Source organism: Quercus suber, unplaced genomic scaffold (assembly GCF_002906115.3).
Source record: "Quercus suber isolate HL8 unplaced genomic scaffold, Cork oak 2.0 scaffold_50, whole genome shotgun sequence".
NCBI lineage: Eukaryota > Viridiplantae > Streptophyta > Magnoliopsida > Fagales > Fagaceae > Quercus > Quercus suber.
This window is the reverse complement of record NW_027069515.1, coordinates 1,521,492-1,533,696: the sequence shown is the minus strand read 5'-3', so window position 1 is coordinate 1,533,696 and position 12,205 is coordinate 1,521,492. Positions and strand designations below refer to the sequence as shown.

General features: G+C 29.8%; 2 pseudogenes; one reads left to right on the top strand and one right to left on the bottom strand.

Annotated features, from left to right (window-relative positions):
* Window positions 1–1,491: 1,491 nt before the first annotated feature.
* Window positions 1,492–1,604, bottom strand: LOC136066893 (U2 spliceosomal RNA; annotated as a pseudogene).
* Window positions 1,605–6,798: 5,194 nt separating this feature from the next.
* LOC112022582 (U2 spliceosomal RNA) lies at window positions 6,799–6,911 on the top strand (annotated as a pseudogene).
* Window positions 6,912–12,205: the final 5,294 nt, after the last annotated feature.

Sequence of the window (12,205 nt, the reverse complement as noted above, 5' to 3'; positions counted from 1 at the left end):
ATATATATATATATATATATGTAAAATAAGCTGCCACATGGCAACACGAGATAACCATAAACTACCACATCGCAGTTTTATTACTATTTGTTTCACTCTTTCTCTCTCGGGGTCTGACCCATTCCTTTTTATTCAGATTTTTGTAATTATTATTATTTTTTTGAAATTCGGGTGTTTAGTTTATGATTGTCAGATTGAAGATTAATCTCTTAATATTCTAAATTGTTGGTAAACCTTTTCTCTTTTATATATTTTTTTTTTGAAATTTATTCTTTTTATTTATTTTGACCTTAGATCTGGGTCATCTTTTGATATTTGCACCTCTGAAAAAGCCCCCATTTTTTTTAATCAAACAAAGCCTCTTCTATTAATACTGATTGACTACTACTTATTATTAGATTATGGAGATTCTTAGGAATTGAAGGCTTGAGTGGTAGTTGATTTTTTTTTTTTCCATTTTTCTGTTTAGATGTATTTAATTCTCATAATTTTTTATATTGTCCATCCACAAAAAGTTAGATTTTATCCCAGACCATTTTCTAGGTTGATTTTTTTTTTTTAAGGGGTTCTTTTTTCTACCAAAAAAAAATTTGAAACTTTTAAAAGAATATTAAAATTAATAAAAATATTTATACATCAGGTAAATACATATATTAATTTAGCTTTCACAAGCTTGTTCGTAACTCTCTGTTTTTTTTCCGTTAAAACATCAATTTTTTATTTCATGGGAGGAGGAGGGAGTGGTTATTTGACCATTGACCATAACACAATGTAAATATGCACACTTTCTCTACACGCTTTTGGGATGTTTATGTAAAAGTGATGTATTCTTTTCTTTTCTTTTCTTTTCTTTTTTGTTGGGATATTCTTGCTCCATTTACCCAATAACCTGAATACATTTTGCATTATTATTATTTTTTTATTATTAAATGTCTATTTAAGAATAATTTATTTAATTTTTTGCTAAAAATATAAAAACTAAATAAAATTAGTAGACAGGTCATGTGAAATCTCAAATAATAGGAAAAATAAATAATAAACTGACTTATAATTAAGATCCAAACTTAAACCGAGATTATATTTGACAATCGATTATAAACTAGTTCCTTGCTTAAATTATTCACTGTTTGCAAATTTCACATTACTTTTTATCTCAACTTTATTTTAAATAATATAAATTTCAACTTTTAAAAAATAAGCTAACTTTTAGCTTTTTATTTTATATTTTTCCAACAAACAACCTAAAATAAATAATTTCTGATTGTAGGACCTACAAAAAATAAATAATTTGTAAGTTTTAGCAAAGTGTGGATGCCAAACGGGCACACGTGTCTGAGCAATTCCAATACTAGCTTAATTTTTACGTTTACCTTCCCCTTTTCTTTTCTTTTTTTGCTAAACATTTTTTTTAATTTATTTATATATGACTTTTATTTACAATAAAGAATTTATTGATAGTAATTTATTTACAATATAAAATGAAAAGCTTTATAGGTGTATAAGTTCCAACGTACTGCCAAAAAAAAAAATTTGAGATCAAACTAATTTAAACTAATAAGAACAAATGCTACACTTGAACTTAGCCAAAAGGCCAAGAAAGGTATTCAAACTAATTTAGGTACATACGTATTATTAGCTTATATTGAAATGCACAACATAGACGTAGTGAATTTACATCATTTAAAATAAAGTTCTTGTTTAGGTCTGTCACTATGAGAGATTTAGGAGACCATAAATTTCAACATCAAATATTAGGAATTTCCTTTTAGTAGTAAGGACTAAAGAGATCAAATTTTTGGATTCTATCTAACTCAAATGATAAATTTTTTAATTGTTAAATAAGAGACCTAAGAATTGAATCTTGTATATACCAAAAACAAATTTATGTTTTGACTTGATGAGAAATGCAATAATTTTAAAGTGAATGCATAAGTTGAAATACTATTGTATTTTTTTATTATTTTAAAAAAGAGATCAAAATGCCTAAAGAAGTTTCAACTTGATATATTCACACACAATTCTACGTTGACGTCGTGATCAAATCCAATCAAGTTGAGAAATCCCGGTCCAACTTATGGCACCTCTACCAATTCAATCCAATTCATAAGATAGGTCATTGTATTGAGGGTGTTTTTTTTTTTTTTTTTTTTTTAAATTTCTTTCTTTCTTTCTTTCCAAGATTAAAAAAATTGGATTTTATTCAACTATTTAAATTCATTTTTTTATATATAAAATGATTGCAATTTACATATTTAGGCTTGAGAATGAGATATGGGAAATTAAAAAAATATTAGGATTAGGACTTAAGGTGCCACGTATGGTGTGTGGGTAGCCGCTGTAGCGTAGGTAAAAAAAAAAATATATATATATATATATATAATTTCTTATATTAATATTATCAATAGCATAGACCAGTCTATAAAGTCATTTTTCTATTTTTTATTTTGGGTCTTCTTAAATCATGTGCTTAGAAAAATTGTAAATAAACTATTTTATGAAAGTTTTGACATTATTTTTATGAAAAATATAAAAAGTTATAAAAAATTAAAAAAAAAACTTAATTTTTTTTTGTTTCCATAAAAAATTCCTGAAAATATTTCATAAATTAATATTCTTGTGACATTTAACTTTTCTCTTTTATCTTTCATTCTTTTTAAATACACCCTCAACAAACTCTCTTTCTCTATAGTAAAATATATATTTTTTCAGTATTTCTTTATTTTTTATCAAATGGTCACACTCACAATTCACAACCCAACACAAACCCATCAACCTAGTACGAACTCATCAAACCCAGCAAACCAAGAACGAAACTAGCAAACACTTCGGCCCAAGTACAAACCCATTGAATTAAGAATGAACCCAGAACTTTACTCCCCAAATCAACACAAACCCAACCACAACTCAAATCGGCCCAAATCCACAATACAAATCAGCATAAACCCAACCGAACAAATCTGCAAACCTACCCAAATTTCCACCCAAAAAAAAAAAAAAAAAAAATTGAAGAAGAAGAAAGAAAGAAAAGGGGACCTAACCTTTTTTTTCTTTTGTTTTGAGGGAAAAAAGAGGACCTGACCTGACCCATCAATTCACAAAATTTTGTATACATATATCTATAACTTTGTGAGAGCTTGTAATTTTAAAGATAAAATCCTTTTTCTTATAGCGTTTTCTTCCCATGAGAAGCATTATATATATTCAATTCACGATACAAGGTAAAATTATCCCAATTATTTAGGAGTATAAGATTAAATTAAAGTTAAATGTCCTGTAATGTATTGTTTATACCCCAATTATTTAGGTTTTTTTTTTTTTTTTATATAGAATTATTTAATAGGTCTTTTGGCACACCATCAAAAGATTTTACCCAACTAGTTAGTTGACATCTTTAAATATATGACAAATTTTCTACAACCCTTATACTACTTTATTTACAATCTAGGTTGTCTTCACACTAACATGGCATGTTACATAATTTAATGTTATGTGACTGATATTCTTTTAATTCTGTCTTAAATTGTATATTTCATGTAACTGATGCAAAATTATGTTTTTTTTTTAATAGGAATGAGCGAGAACTCCATTTCTTCACTGGGTTTCTTGCTGCTTTCAGCCTTCTCTTCGGATTTTTGCTTACCCTTCTTGGATGGAAGTGTTAGACTTATGGTTAAGTGATTAAATTCACCATTTCTAAAAGCTTAAGCTTTTGGACAATCGGTAGTTTAACATGGTATCAGAGCAGGAGATCATAAGTTCGATTCTGCTTACTCTACCTCCATTAAATGTAAATTCCCACTTGTTGGCCCACTTATTAAGGGAAGTTTAAGCCACATGAGGGAGTGTTAGACTTATGGTAAGTGATAAATTCACATTCCTAAAAGCTTAAGCTTTTGGGACATCGGTAGTTTAACAGGAAGTATCAAAGTGTCTCTATATTCCACGCACATGGTGCAACAATGTTTCTCTTAATAATAAACGTATGTATCTGCATTTTAGCATTGGTAGTGACAACACTACCAACTTCTTCCAACCAAAGCTACCGCCATTTCTTCGAGGCTGTGTGTCTCATCTCTGGAGCTTTTGCCTGTGATTTGCTGTTGTTAATCCTTGTCCCTCCTTTTGGGTGGTTCATCTTCATTGTATGTGTATCCATACTTATGTGGTTACTTTATGCCTCATACCATCGGATTCTACAATGCTGTCAAGGAATTCTTCTATCAGTTTCAAACTTCGCTTCTCAGGAATTCCTCAATTTTCATGACTGGTTTCGACATGGTGTTGAGTTGGTCCGGCAAAGGCTTTTCATTCCTAATGCATCAATGGATCTCCCGTGCTAACTATAAATGTGATGGAACAACAAGTGACGAAATTGGCAACTACTGTCTAGTTGGATGGAGATTTAAGTTCTTGTTACATAGAAATGTGTCTTGAAAAATTTTCACCTATATTTGTTTGTGGACTAAAAATGCATGTTACGAGCTACATATAGATATGTAAAACCCAATTGTATGACATGTGGACGACTAAATTTCTCGGTTCGAAATAAGTCAAACAAGTAAAATAGTTTCACAAATATGAATTTGTATTGATGATTGTGTGGTACAATTCTCTGTAATTACAAAAGAGTGATCCTCTGATTCGATCTCCTTGAAAGATTTGTTAATTGGATTTGTGGTAATGTGATTTTCACTTGAACACAAAGTATCCTTCAATTTGGTTGAAGGATGGATCGAAGATTGTTGAAATGGAATTATAATGAATCTCTGGCTATGAGCTTGTTAGAAATCCTTTGTTCTTCACGTTCTTCGTGTTCTTCGTGTGTTCTTCGTATTCTTGGTGCGTTCTTCGTCTTTGAAGGTTTGTGGTGGAAGTTCTTCGGTGCTTTAGAGGCTTGATCCGTAGAGCTTCGCTGATTTATGATTTGTTGAGGTTTCTGGAGGCTTTTGAGCTTGATTCCAGTGAACTTTGAGATTTAGGAATATGATTTGGATGATTCCTCTTTGAATGTTTTTCATACTTGAAAGTTTGTGGTAGAAGTTCTTCGGGGCTTTAGAAGCTTAGATCCGTTGAGCTTCACCAATTTATGGTTTGTTGAGGTTTCTGGAGGCTTTTGAGCTTGATTCCAGTGAACTTTGAGATCTAGGCAGGTAATTTGGATGATTCTGCTTTGAATGTTCTTCGTATTTGAAGGTTGAAGTTCTTGAAGTTGCTGAAGGTTTCAGGACTTGATTCCAGCAAAGCTTCTGGACTTCTGAGTGCTTCAGATGGCTTGGTGCCTTCTCTCCAGCTCTCCTGATCTCCTTGATCTCTAGATCTCCTCAGCTCCTCCCAAATGCCTTAGAAAGGCTTCTATTTATAAGAGTTTAGGGGTAGGTAAGTGACACGTGGCGGAGCTTGATTGGTGACACGTGGCAGCGCTTGATTAGTGACACGTGGCAGAGCTTGATTGGTCCGCTTATGTTATCGCCTGCACATGCTGGACTGATTGTGTCATCGCTTACACGTGCGAAGCTGATTATGTCATCACTTACACGTGCGATGATGTGTGATTGGTTTTTGCATGACACTTGGCAAATTTCTGTTGTTTTCTGAGTAATGATAGCAAAACCTAGCAGCAATACGCGGTGCTTTGTAATTGGCCGTATTTTGTGGACTTAGTAGTGTGACATGTCAGCTTGTGATAGGTCAGGAATTTTCCCTGTCTACATGACATTCTCTATTAAACAATAAAAGTTGTTTTATTTCACGAGATTACTTTAGCATGAATAATATTTGGACATTATATGAGATGCACTATATATGATTTAGTTACGAGGATAAGATTTGTAAACAGAAAATCTAAATTACAAGTACTTTGTAAACTCAAAAACTTTGGTTCATATTTGGTGATAAAATTGAGCATTTTATCTGTGAAGACCATAACGTATCAATTAAGATGATTTGTTTTAATCATTGAGTTTAAGACTTCTAATTAATATATTAGTGTGTTTGAAGTATGTAAGATACATGGAACTGAATTGATGTGATATTTATTATTCTATTAACTACTATCATATAAATAGCAAATCCCAAGACTTATATATATTTTCATTAACTCTCAATCCTTAGAGGATTGTTTACCCAAACATGAAATGTTGGATGCTTTTGTGCATACATGAGTGAGATCTTATTAATGGTTAAAACCTCATACGTTGGGTAATCACATGTAGTGTCGAGTAATCTTGGAAAGAAAGAAAGAAAGAAATTTAAAAAAAAAAAAAAAAAAAAAACACCCTCAATACAATGACCTATCTTATGAATTGGATTGAATTGGTAGAGGTGCCATAAGTTGGACCGGGATTTCTCAACTTGATTGGATTTGATCACGACGTCAACGTAGAATTGTGTGTGAATATATCAAGTTGAAACTTCTTTAGGCATTTTGATCTCTTTTTTAAAATAATAAAAAAATACAATAGTATTTCAACTTATGCATTCACTTTAAAATTATTGCATTTCTCATCAAGTCAAAACATAAATTTGTTTTTGGTATATACAAGATTCAATTCTTAGGTCTCTTATTTAACAATTAAAAAATTTATCATTTGAGTTAGATAGAATCCAAAAATTTGATCTCTTTAGTCCTTACTACTAAAAGGAAATTCCTAATATTTGATGTTGAAATTTATGGTCTCCTAAATCTCTCATAGTGACAGACCTAAACAAGAACTTTATTTTAAATGATGTAAATTCACTACGTCTATGTTGTGCATTTCAATATAAGCTAATAATACGTATGTACCTAAATTAGTTTGAATACCTTTCTTGGCCTTTTGGCTAAGTTCAAGTGTAGCATTTGTTCTTATTAGTTTAAATTAGTTTGATCTCAAATTTTTTTTTTTGGCAGTACGTTGGAACTTATACACCTATAAAGCTTTTCATTTTATATTGTAAATAAATTACTATCAATAAATTCTTTATTGTAAATAAAAGTCATATATAAATAAATTAAAAAAAATGTTTAGCAAAAAAAGAAAAGAAAAGGGGAAGGTAAACGTAAAAATTAAGCTAGTATTGGAATTGCTCAGACACGTGTGCCCGTTTGGCATCCACACTTTGCTAAAACTTACAAATTATTTATTTTTTGTAGGTCCTACAATCAGAAATTATTTATTTTAGGTTGTTTGTTGGAAAAATATAAAATAAAAAGCTAAAAGTTAGCTTATTTTTTAAAAGTTGAAATTTATATTATTTAAAATAAAGTTGAGATAAAAAGTAATGTGAAATTTGCAAACAGTGAATAATTTAAGCAAGGAACTAGTTTATAATCGATTGTCAAATATAATCTCGGTTTAAGTTTGGATCTTAATTATAAGTCAGTTTATTATTTATTTTTCCTATTATTTGAGATTTCACATGACCTGTCTACTAATTTTATTTAGTTTTTATATTTTTAGCAAAAAATTAAATAAATTATTCTTAAATAGACATTTAATAATAAAAAAATAATAATAATGCAAAATGTATTCAGGTTATTGGGTAAATGGAGCAAGAATATCCCAACAAAAAAGAAAAGAAAAGAAAAGAAAAGAATACATCACTTTTACATAAACATCCCAAAAGCGTGTAGAGAAAGTGTGCATATTTACATTGTGTTATGGTCAATGGTCAAATAACCACTCCCTCCTCCTCCCATGAAATAAAAAATTGATGTTTTAACGGAAAAAAAACAGAGAGTTACGAACAAGCTTGTGAAAGCTAAATTAATATATGTATTTACCTGATGTATAAATATTTTTATTAATTTTAATATTCTTTTAAAAGTTTCAAATTTTTTTTTGGTAGAAAAAAGAACCCCTTAAAAAAAAAAAATCAACCTAGAAAATGGTCTGGGATAAAATCTAACTTTTTGTGGATGGACAATATAAAAAATTATGAGAATTAAATACATCTAAACAGAAAAATGGAAAAAAAAAAAATCAACTACCACTCAAGCCTTCAATTCCTAAGAATCTCCATAATCTAATAATAAGTAGTAGTCAATCAGTATTAATAGAAGAGGCTTTGTTTGATTAAAAAAAATGGGGGCTTTTTCAGAGGTGCAAATATCAAAAGATGACCCAGATCTAAGGTCAAAATAAATAAAAAGAATAAATTTCAAAAAAAAAATATATAAAAGAGAAAAGGTTTACCAACAATTTAGAATATTAAGAGATTAATCTTCAATCTGACAATCATAAACTAAACACCCGAATTTCAAAAAAATAATAATAATTACAAAAATCTGAATAAAAAGGAATGGGTCAGACCCCGAGAGAGAAAGAGTGAAACAAATAGTAATAAAACTGCGATGTGGTAGTTTATGGTTATCTCGTGTTGCCATGTGGCAGCTTATTTTACATATATATATATATATATATATTACCCAAAAAATTATATTATTTATTTACAATTATGTTCTTGTGTCTGGGTCGGGTTGTACGGCAATCCGAATGTTAAACCAGATAACTGAATAACCTGAGTCAAATTGGTTCCCGGGTTACATGAATTTGAACCGGTTCCCTACTTACTGGAATTCAAGAGAAAACCCATAAACAAAAGTTTCTAAATATATACAGGAAATCAATACTCAATCAACCAGTGCTTCTAATTTCTTGAAGTCCAACACACTCACACGCTCATAAACTGTCACCTATATATAACAAGAAGTTCAATGGGGACAGTAATTGAAGTCACATAATCAGTGCTTTATTAAGTACTACAACACTAAAAAGGGCAAGTTATCATTAATGACTAAGATATTGCCAGTTTAGTTGAGAAGGCAAAACGAACTTTGTCCCCAGAAGGAAAAACTAGTACATAAATGATACATCATGATGGACTTGAACTAGTACTAGCTAGTAGAAGTGTAGAACTCTTGGCCAAATAGAAAAATGTAAAGCAGAAACTAAAAATCAAAGAAATTTGTAATGGGTACTAACCCTTCTTGAAGACTAGAATGATTGTTGTCGTTGTTGCTGCTGCTGCTGCTGCTATCCATTTCCTCTGCTGCTGCCTTGTGTTTCTGAGACTCTCTGTGAGCAATTGAGGTATAGAAATGGTTTTTAGAGCTTTTTTTCTGGTTTGTAATGGCTGTATCTGATGCTGTAATCTAATGGGGCTTTATTGTTTATATAGGAGAGTGGGACAGTTGGCCACACTTTCTAAGAAGTTATAGGTACACAATTCAAAAGTTCCAGAGGAAAGTTTAAGGTGAAAGAAAACAATAATATATAGGAATCTGATTAAAAACGGCGTATTAAACGGCCGTATTTTAATTCATTCAGAAATGGAAAGAGAGAACGTATTAAAAGAAGGGACACATGGGATGGGGATATTCATATTAGTCAGCAAGGATTTTCTTTTTCTTTACGGCATTCTATGATGATGCTTCAATATGTTACTGTCGCATGTTTTGAAATTTGATACTTGCTACTATTAAATCAATTCAAAGAACTGCACTTATATTTTAATGAGTTTGTTACCTCTTCTCTTTTGTTAGATACGTTGTTGAATCTTTGCAAGATATCTTTATTTCTTTTAATAATCTTTTAATTTTTGGGCTAAATGGCAGATTCCCTATATATTAGGTATGTATTTGTGAGTAGCACTCTTCAATGAAAGAAATTTAGAACTACTGCATTTTATTAAGGTCTTAATTAGAGTCTCCCTAAATTAGTAATTAGTACTTAGTAGTATCTCTCCAACAAAGTAAATTGATTAATTCTCTTTCGTCTATTGGAAAATAAATGACACTTTTTCCTAACTATTCCTACATTATTTGAAAAGTACAATAAATTCCTTGATCACATTGATTTTTTTTTTTTAAGAAAAAAAAGATAGACAAATTACAATTTATCCAATTGCGATTTGGTTGAAATTTAAGTTGCCTAAATTTAGTTTGAAATTTGACATTTTACCCACCTGAGATTAGTTTAGTTAGATTTCTGTTAAAAACATGACTAAAGATGTAATTTTGCTCAATTTTTATGTTTTTTTTCTCTAAGTAACTTAAATTTCAGTCAAATTAGGTTTAAATAAATTGTAATTTATCAAAAAAACAAAACAATAATATACTAATAATTTCTTGGAACCATAAACGGACTATGCTATGTCAGAAATCCACCATTCACATTTCAAGAATACCATTCATTCACAAAAGCAAATTACTAATAAGTTATCAATTTGAAGCAAGTCAATTTGCGTAGCCATCCTCTTCTATGGTGATTCGCTCGATGTTTCCTCTGCTCTAAAGTCTAACCTCAGCCTCAAAGCGACCATCTCCAAAAAAGACAAACAGTTGCCGTATTATAAGGTTCCCGAATATTTTCTTTTTTGGTCGGGAACGACTTTTATTTTATTATTATCATTCGTGCTCTTAACTCTTTCTTAATCATGTCAAAAGAAAAGAAACACCCAGTTGACAGTTGTACCTGTTGAGGTGCAATTGCAAAAAAATATTTATTTATTTATTTTTTTTTTTTATTAATAAGAAGGTGAAACTAGAAGTTTAAAATAACTTTCCTTAAATATATTTTTTCTTTTTTGGTAATTGCTACGTTTTAAGTACTAGCCAAATATTTAGCATTTTGACAAATTTTACCAACTACTCTACTTTTTTAAAAAGCCGAATTTCATACTGCACTTTTTAAACCACTACATTATAACTTTAGAATCTTTGCAAGATTTCTTTCTTTCATTCAATAATCTTTTAATTTGTGGGCTAAGTGGCAGATTCACTATATATTAGGTATGTATTTGTGAGTAGCACTCTAAAATGAAAGATAAATGAAAGAACTTTAGAACTAAAGTATATTATTGATGTCTTAATTAGTCTCCCTAAGTTAGTAATTAGTTGTATCTCTCCCACAAAATAAATTTATTAATTCTCTTTCGTTTATTGGAAAATAAATGACACTTATTCCTAACTACTCCTACGTTATCTGAAAAGTACAATAAATTCCTTCATCATATTGATTTTTGGTTTTTTCTTTAGAGAAAAAAAAATTAGAGTTCGTTTGGGAACAACTTATTTAGATAATGTTTGGTATTGACTTAAAAAGTTAGCTTATTTTACTATTTAGCTTATTTTTGCTATTATTTATGGATCACACTGCACTTTTTTGTATTATTCATGGGTCTTATTGCATTATTTCAGTTAACTTTTACTTTTATTTACATTATTTTCAGTAGAAAGTTTTAGTTTCAGCTAAATAAACTATTCCCAACGGACACTTAGTTGAAACTGAAAATTTTTTGTTGAAAATACGGTAATTAAAGTTAAAAGTAGTTGAAATAGTACAATGGGAACCATAAATAGTATCAAAAAGTGCAATAGAACTCATAAATAGTAACAAAAATTAGCTAAATAGTAAAAAAAAAAAAAAAAAAAAACTAGTTTTTTAAACCAATACCAAAATGCAATCTAAATATGCTAATTTCCTAGAACCATAAAAACGGACTATGCTATGTTAGAAAGGAAAAGTCTATGATCACGTAATTTTTCACAATTTATTGTCACAACTGTGACATGACAGAGTGTGATTAGTAAAGAAAAAATAGTAGATTTATGTGTAAGTGATAGTTAACTACTTATAATCTGTCACGTTAGAGTTGTGACAAAAAAATTATAGAATAATTTGTAGTCCTAGAATTACTATGTTAGAAATCCACCATTCAGATTTCAAGAATACCATTTATTCACAAAAAACAAATTACTAATAAGTTATGCATCTAAAGCAAGTCAATTTGCGTAGCCATCCTCTTCTATGGTGATTCGCTTGATGTTTCCTCTGCTCTGAAGTCTAACCTCAGCCTCAAAGCGACCATCTCTTAAAAAAAAAAAAAACAGGTGCCGTATTATAAGGTTCCCGAATATTTTCTTTTTTGGTCGGGAACGACATTTACTTTATTATCATTCGTGCTCGTAACTCTTTCAACCATGTCAAAATAAAAGAAATACCCAGTTGACAGTTGTACCTGTTGAGGTGCAATTGCAGATCCCAACAATTGATTCAGCTAAAACAAAGTCCTCTTTGGGATGCTTTTATAAGCCACGTTCCTGTTTATATTTTTTCTACTGTTTGCCGGTTTCACAGAATCACCTAAGTTATTTACTTACTTTATTTAGTTTTTACTTTTTATTTATAGTATTTTCAACCAAAATAAATACTTTCAGTAAAAA